Source organism: Ornithodoros turicata, chromosome 2 (genome assembly GCF_037126465.1).
Source record: "Ornithodoros turicata isolate Travis chromosome 2, ASM3712646v1, whole genome shotgun sequence".
Lineage (NCBI taxonomy): Eukaryota > Metazoa > Arthropoda > Arachnida > Ixodida > Argasidae > Ornithodoros > Ornithodoros turicata.
In genome coordinates this window covers 94,013,242-94,022,380 of record NC_088202.1, presented here as the reverse complement: position 1 = coordinate 94,022,380, position 9,139 = coordinate 94,013,242, and positions in this window count along the sequence as shown.

Sequence of the window (9,139 nt, the reverse complement as noted above, 5' to 3'; positions counted from 1 at the left end):
TTTTTTTTCCTTAGAGTGTAGCTGTAGAGAGTGTAGAATGTAGCTGGTGGGCCAAGATAAATAATAACAATGGCCTATGTTGCGAGATAACTGTAATCGTGAGCGACACCACAGTTGGTCAGTCTGTGAGATTAATTTTCCCCTGAGTGTTCTTCAACGTGCGTCGAAATCGCATACCGTGTTTAACGTCTCTCGAGGACGATGGCACGCCAATGGAACTTGCACCCTGCCACCAAGTTGTTTGCGTCCTTGGACGGGTTCGAACCCGCGACCTTGCGATCAGGAGGCGAACACATTACCAACTGATTCGCCGAGGCCGATGCTAGAAAGATAAATAGGAGGATGTTGGTGACCCCCTTTCCCGTGGAAAAGTCACTGTTATGCGGCTTTCTTGAAGGATCTGCGTTAAATAGATACGCTGAAGTTTTGAAGCGGTCCTCTACATAAAAAGGTTTTAGGTAAGTATGCAACTGCGCGTACCACACAATGATTCGATTTCATATCCGCCGACGTGTGATTGTAAGGCCTAATTTTTACTTTAGCGAATTACTTACCGGAGCTAAATTTTATGCGAAAGGCACAACTGAAAAATAGCAGCGTGCGTGACAAGACCATTGCAAATATTGAATCAGACATACTACGTTAAACGCAAAATGTGCATATATGGTCCTAAAGGGTATTCACTCATGACTGAGTCTAATCATCGCTGATAGACGCGTTCCCGTTTTCGGAACACGTTTCAGAGTGGCCATTTCATTCAGGGAGTTGGAGGCACAAGCTTTACACAGGGAACATGATAGCGCATAACAGAGGGGATAAGAAAAGAGCCCAAACGAAAACAAAACGAGGCAATAGCACAGCCTATTCACTGACATACAAGATGTTGTTCCTTGAAGCGCAACTGGCAACGGTTGAGTCCTGATGTCTCTGTCCCTTGGGTGCCCTATCTTCCGTTTGTCCCACGAATGGCAAGCCGGAAACGGCCAACGAAGAAAGCCAAGTCATCTCATTTGCTATGCCGACGTGTGCTTGTATCGATTCTCTTAGGCGCTCGCTCCGCCGGCGCTGTGTAACGCCAAAAGAAAGAACAGTCAATGATTGCCTCGATCTGTTATAGGAATCGTGGATACCACCGTAGAATGATTCGAATAATATGCGTAAGACAGAGGTTTGAAGCTACCAAAACGTCAATTATTCGGGCTGCGGGGATAGCACAGGACACAGAACGGACGTTTCTCATTGTTGAATACAAGGGTGATTCGCTTCATGTCACCATGATGTTGTTGTTGTTCGTTTCAGTTTCGTAATAACGGATGGCTGAGGTATGAAGAGTGCTATTGCGTGCGTGTGCGTGCGTTTTGTCCCTTCTCGGTCTGTAATGAATAGAACACGAAGGGAGCAGACGTTGTCCGCTCTTCTCTCGGGTGTAACTTCGGACTAAAGTGTTTTTCCAGATGCAGAGTGCTCCAAAAAAGACCTCCTGAATATCATTCGGCCATTGATTTGGCGCTCGAGCGGGCAGTAGTGCGAAGCTCACTTTCACGTCAAAATAAGTTGAAAATAAATTGATTTGTATGCAGCTTTAGACTATATGAGGAAATTTTGAAAAGCATTTACCGCGCGTTTTGCCGCAAGTGCATACCTAATCCAGAACTGTGTACAACAAGCTGTGGCATTATTTTAACCGTACGGTACGTCGCGCAATATTGAATATTTAGAAGAATAAGTATTCTTGGTATAGCATTAAAATATAGACCTGCGTTCGTTCATTGAAAGTAAAATGGGATGGAGAGTAATGCGTTCGGTAGATATACACTCACTTATTAGGGAAATTACGAGAAAACGGCATGAGTAGGGCACATATCATGTACCACGCAGGAGGCATTTTGTTTTCTCTCCCAGCGTTGTTTCAATTCTTTCGCGTCTGCATTAGTTACGCGACACTTAATCCCTCGTATTTATTTCTAAGGAACAAACGTTTTAAACATCTTTGGAATTTCACTAGGAGACTCGACACAAAGGCAAGTTTCGGTATTTCTACCAAATAAGATCTATAGTAAAACGGATCTCTCTCGTTATCTAAATATCGATTGCATCCCGCTCGTCCCAAAACAGTACTATATAAATTGTATGTCGCAACTTTTCTCATAAATCAAAACTCGTTTCTTCTTTAGCTAACCAAAGAGGTGAAAGATTTATAACTAGGGAATAATTACTATTTTTTATAGTCATGGTATCTCCGCTATGTGGTTTGCGAAGTAGAGCGATGTAGAAACTATTTACAAAAAAATACGCGTTTCTGAAAATATCTCACGTGACTTATCTACAAAAATCATTGCACATTCACCTTGCACTGAGCTGAACATAACATTTGCAGTAAGCAGAGATCCGAGTTGAAGGTTGAGAGAGGTTCCCCATGAAGGAAGGTGAGAGCTTCCCGACTAAGACATTTCGGTGTCGTTTCCGTTAATGAGTACGCTTCTTGCGGGCAACGCGGGAGAACAGAAGTGAAATAAGGTAAGTAGTTCACAATAAAATTGTGGTGTCCTCGGTGGGTTGTGCTGTGCCGAACAAAAGAAGGATGAAATAAAGTAAAAAAAAACACACACACACAAAGATCAGCGAGGGCCATTGGAAAACAGAGTATAACACTATAGCCTCTGGAGCAAACCGGTATAGTCACCCGTAACGTCACAATCATTTGAAGACCTCGACGGTGTTTCTCTGCCGACATTCCTCTGACAATGGCCTCTAATTGGAGCCAAGTTCAATGGCTTCCTGCTGACAGTACTCAACAGCAAGGAGTATAGCTCAGTGGTTCTCAACTTATGTCAGGGGAGGGAACCCGTGATCACGCCAGCACGACCTCAAGGAACCTACCCTTGGAAGCTGGTTTCTAGAAGGGAGCCAGGCCAGCTAGATTTTTTCATTATAATTTATTGAACTATTTATTGTTTCGTCGCAACATGTCAGCTTGAGCTTTGCCGGATTAATTGCACTATTTGACAATACCTCTCCGCCAATAACGCATTCTGTTTATAAAGCTGAAGTATAGCTCCAAAGTTTATCCGAACTATGTAGCTCCGACTTCCCAGGTGCATGCCATACTTTGTGAACCATGCCTGGGCAAAACTAACCCATGAGCATGCTCATTCATGCTTACTCATGCTCAATGTAGCGAATGCGTTGAGCATGAGTGAGCATATATGGAGAGCTGAGCAGGAGTGAGTCAGCATGAGTGAGTACATGAAGAGCTGAGCAGACAATGCTCTCCAGTATGTAGAGCAGGGAGTGAGAGGGCATGAGCATATGAAGTGCTGAGCATGGAACAACTCAGCAGAAGTGAGCAAACGGAGAGCTGTAGTTAGCGGTAACGAAAGTCTCCGAACTACCGAGGGCGCTATGTAGATCAGCCGGACCAGTACCACTAAGTTAATCCCACTCCACTACCAATCTAAACATCGCAATAGTCCATTGAGACCTTCTCGATATCCTGAACAGGTACGACAATGGTAGCACGTCTGCTACATGGGGGAACGTGATATACTTGATAAAATTCACTCTCATGAGCATGCTCACTCATGGTCAATGTGACGAATGAGTTCAGCATGAGTGAGCATATATCGAGAGCTGAGCGGCGGTGAGCAAGCATGAGTGAGCATATGAAAGAGCAGAGCAGGAAACGACTGAGCATGAGTGACTAAACGGAGAGCAGAAGTGAGCGGTAACGAAAGTCTCCAAACTACCACGTGCTCTATGTAGATCAGTCGGACGAGTACCACTAAGTGATTCTCCACTATCAATCTAAACATCGTAATAGTTCATTGAGGCCTTCTCGATATCCTGAACAGTTACAATGGTAACACATCTGCTACACGGAGTAACGTGATATACTTGACCAAAATTCACTCATGAGCATGCTCACTCATGGTCAATGTGACGAATGAGTTGAGCATGAGTGAGCAAACGGTGAGCTGAGCAGGGAGTGAGTGAGAATGAGTGAGTGAGCATGAGCATGACTGAGCAGGGGTCGCAAGTGCCGACCTCTGTTCGGGACACACGAAAAAAAAAAAAAAAAGAGTCCCACGTGGTGGTGGAACTGCTTGTCCCACACGCGGTGTTGTTGGATTGTCGGCTGAGCCAGGCAATGATGAGGGTACCTGGTGACTCTACTCTTTACAATGTGCGTCTGCAGGAGCATCGTAGTCCGGCGATCTGTATGCCAATCCCAGTGACAACGACAAGATCTGCGACACGGTCGTATGCGGACTCTGAACGAGGTTGAACAGGGGAATCCGAAACGGCACAGTTAACAATCCAGACGTTCGAGATCCCAAATCGCTACACTGTGATGCCGGCACAGCCCGGAACAAGCGCGCGAAAATGTTGTCTCCAAACTTGGAGTTTCCCAAGTTGCTCCAAGTTGCCTAACCTGAACCAACGTCGTCTAGAACTGGCGTCACCGCGTGCCCTCTACGCAAAGGTCTACACTGTAATGCATGGTGCACGTGTTACACGGTGCCACTTGCACACATGGATACGGTGTAGCGCGTGGGATACCCGTTACATTGTGCTTCCTAGGGTATGCCGTACGAAAAACCGCCTATAGAGCAAGCGGTCCAACGTGCCGCGTCGCGCCCCCGTTATTTTGTACCACATGACAGAGACAACTTGACTGAGTCTCAGGACAGCGACAAGGCAAGACAGATAGAGAACACACACGAAGGATTCAATAATGTGTCCGCTGTGTGTTCTCCGGTCTTATAGACTCGTCGGTGTCCTCCGGCTCAAGACCATGATGTCTCTGTCATAATAACAAAAGGGTAAGTGCAATAAGTAAAACTATGCAATGACAAATTCAGGGGCGAATACAGACGCGCATTTTGAAAGTGTACAGATAGGATAAAGATAGGTGAAACTCTTTTATTTCGCGACCTCTTAATTTTCGCGAATCGAGAAAATTCAAGAACTTTAAGGGCACGCGAATAGTTGAAAACAGACAAGGAGAAGCTCGCGGAGCTCGCGAAATTTAGTCGCCCCAAATATATCCCTGTTACTCGATTCGCGAAAATTGAGGGCCGCGAAGTTAAATGGTTTTGCCCTACAAGGACCATTCTTCCTGATGTGGAAAGCCTGATCGAGCGTGGGTAACCATTAGAGGGACAGGACACATACACCACACGTGTGTTTGTTATACTCAAACCATTATTTCACCAGAAGCAGCAGCTCGACACCGATACGTATGTGATGTTTCATTTTGCAAAGTCTGAATCGCTTGATTTACTGTAGCCGGTAATGCAATTTGAAAACGTCTCCAGTCAATTAGGGGTCGACAAAAGATACGAAAAATATATTTGGAGTTGGAGTTGGACGAACTAAAAATATATTTATTTATGCCAAGTCACCTAGATTCAGGCAACAAAGCAAGCACTATACAAAAGCTGAAGCATTTATCACATAGCAATATCACAGAACAGTAACTATCACAGGACGTTTTCTTCTAAAACAATGCAGAGCCGGCATTTTGCATGGCATATAGTGAAAATCAAGGTAACGTTGTCCTTATATGACCCCGAAACCGCCTGAAAAATATGCTTGTACAGGTCCCGACAAAAGATTACGGAACACCGGAGTGTACTCGAATATATATAGCCATTGGAGCGATACCGTTGCTGCAACCAGGAGCAGACAGACTTACAAACAGGTGACAGAGTACTCCAGACACCCACCTCTCAGTAAGTGTGTCCACTTCCGTTCGCTGCTAGGGATCAACTGGCACATTCTTTAAAAAATGTGCCACATGACTTCAAGAGGCACGCGGTGCCTGAGAAAGCTGCAGGTGCTCTGTTCCCCCTGAAACAACTGGTACGACGTCCCGCCTGCTGACGTCAGGACCCACAGTGTACCTGACGTATTGAAGGGTTACTCGTACCCCTAATACGCGAGACACATTGTGCCTCTCGAGTTCCCTAACAGAAAAATGACCTCCAGGTTTCGCAATACAAACGAGAAAGAAAGGAAGAAAATGCAGAACATCAAACTTGAAACACTAAATTTTATTGGCGTGAACATACCTTTAAATTGTATCCAGTACATCATCGTTTGCCGAATGGAAAGCATACACGGTTCACTAATCCCAAAAGACACATAAGGAGCATACGTTGCACGGACACGCAACCCATCCGATGCACCAGGCAGTCCTCCAAACATCGCACACACAATCCTCGGAACTTAGAACACGGTGGCACTGTAAAGCTCAATCAAGATCATCCTTAGTGACGAACACGACAGTTCTTCAAAAGAAATGGCCGAGGAACAATTGTCCAAGCAAGTTGCACCAGACACGCTTCGATGTGAGAAGTAGTTGCACTTTTGCATGACCGTTGAGACAGGAAACAACCTGTAAAGAAATCGAAGTGAATATCACGCTGGTATTGTTCCAATGTGAATGCTGGAATAGTACACCATTTTGTAACTCACGTCCTTGCAATCGATACAGTCAACGGTTATCTACAACGAAACATTACAATTAGCCTCACTTGTAATGTACATCGTCGCTTCACGCATGTAGCCGTTCCTCTCCTGCCGCCATTTGCAATGCGTCCACCGTCTGCAACAGAATGTACTTCGATGGTTAAACACAAGTAAAACGCAGGCGTCGCGCGATGCATCATAGCTAGGTTGACTTACCTTAAGCAAACATTAAACCTGTACTCAAAAGCACGGTTGTCATCCTTCTCAAAAGCAAAGTTGCAGCGCAGACAACGGGCGTTGAAGCAGGTAGAATGCACCGCGGAAGAATACGCGGTGCAGTGGCGTAGCCAGACCTCCAATGTAGGGGGCGCTCGATACTAAAACTACCCCCCCCCCCTTGATCCTGGATGCAACAACACACATATACTTGTCCACACCGCAGAATGCGGTTGAAAAAAAAAAAAAGAACGAAAATAATTTATTTGGGCGTTCACAATACGATTACATATATAGGATGTCATGTCCAATGAGGTGGTGTCACGAGATTGTAAGTACTTTGAAACGCTCATACTTTGAAAACCATTCACGAGTGCTGCTTAGATAACCGTCATGAACTGCAAGAACTTTCCCGATCGTCACACTGGTCCCCCCCCCCCCATATATTATTTTCTTCTCGGATTTGCACGATTTGCGTGGGTCGGGTCGTGGCAGGTAGGGGGGGGGGGGCTCGAGCCCCCCCTAGCCCCCCCGTGGCTACGCCACTGACGCGGTGCCATGTCACTCCTCACCGGCGGAGCGCGGAGCAACCTAGTACGCTCCAACGAAGGCACACATATTCAGCCGGCACAAGCATTATTCAACAAGCACACGAGTACACGGCTCACGAGGCCCACATATTATTCAGCGGGCGCAAAGCCGTTGCATACCGGCGTGACGGCTTTGTGCATGCTGAAATTTGGCGATGGGGATCGCTGTGCTTGCTATTTCATAACTGTTACGGCTGTTTCCAGATGTGTACCGGCTGTACTTTCTGAGGGAACTTTTTTAACCCGCACGTGTCCGTCACAGGATTTAGAGTGTAGCTGTGGTGTCCCGTAAACTTTTGTCGGGATCTGTAAATGCACACACCGAGCACCGATGGCGTACCATGATGCTTGTGGGAGTTGCTGCCGTAGTAGGCTGTGGTGTCCGTGCTTCACTTTCTGACGTGCTGGCTGGGTTTTTTTAGGGAGACCCTCGTTTCCAAATTTTCTAGAGGCTGGGACGATGAGAGATCTCGCTGACTTATTGAAACCTTTTCATTTTGTTGAGTGATTTGGCACACCATCGAAACGCAACACGCTACTTGTGGAGTTACCTCTGCAAGAAAATTATGTTTGACAAAAATTCTGCGGGAAAGTGCTGAACGCAGGCAAGGGCAGATTTTGAACTTGAATGATGAAAAATCAATATCAATTTTGCGCGCCTGCACTTTAGCAACATAACTATCCAACGCAACACAAAAAGTGTGGTAAGATCACTCAAGATAATTTTGTTGCTGTTTCGCTCGTTGCTTTGATGGAACTTACTGGTCGGGGGGGGGGGGGGGGGGGGCTGCTGCACATTGCGAAACTTCATTTGAAACATGACTTTTGTGTACTGCGCTACTGTAGGGAGAAATGTGAACCTATTTGCACACACACAAATTCATTTCATGGTGCAAGAACCAATATTAGTCCCTACGCAGAATAGCATGAACTATGGGAGGGTGTATGGTACCAATCGTCGGAGCTGCGTCGGAGCAGCTTTAGTATAAGTGTTATTAGGAATAACCACAGTGTACACAAAGAGAATTCTACAAAGAAGATTTCTTCTCTGTTACATGTACAAGCGTTCATAAAAAAAACATAAAGTTTAAGCTTCTACAAGTAACCCTTTCTCATGGCTGATTCCTGTATGAACATTCACTACTCTTCGGCACATGTCTAAAACATTAACATAAATATTTACCTTGAGCGTGTCAACAACGTACTTGACGCAACTGACGCGACCGGCACAAATGTAATTGCACTACATTTTCGAAATGACAGCCTTGCCTCTTCGTTTTAGTCGATGTTAACTGAGAGATCTCCTGAACGTCAAATTCCGTAAATTACGTCAACAATACTATACGGTGCATTTGATTTTCCACTCGCAAGCGTAGACAAACAGTTAACCGCGCGTCCTCGAGTTCTTGGGTTATGGTCCTTATGGTGGTAATCGCTTGTCAACTGCCAGGCGAGAGAGAGAGACGGTTGGCGACGCAGGTAAGAGCGAGAGTAAGCAAAGACAAGAAGAAGAAGAAAACAAAAACAGGGACGTTTTGGCTTACCCGCCACAAATAGGCGGCACATTACTTTCGGTGGAAAACTTTCCTCTCATGAAGCGTTAGACCTTGATTTGTGCCGCGTATTAGGAGTAAAATCCCCCCTGCATTTTTGCGACCCCCCCCCCCCCCCCCGAAATTTCTCAGGTGACCCAACCCAGCTCGGCCACCAACACGTTCTGGTAGTGAGTCAGACGGAGCGAATTACATCCCCTACTGTGAAACTTGGGCTAGGACCACAGTCATGCAGATGATCGTACCATGCATTTGTCCAAAATCATTTGAAAGCGACTGTTCAATGCATATATTGCGCGCATATAC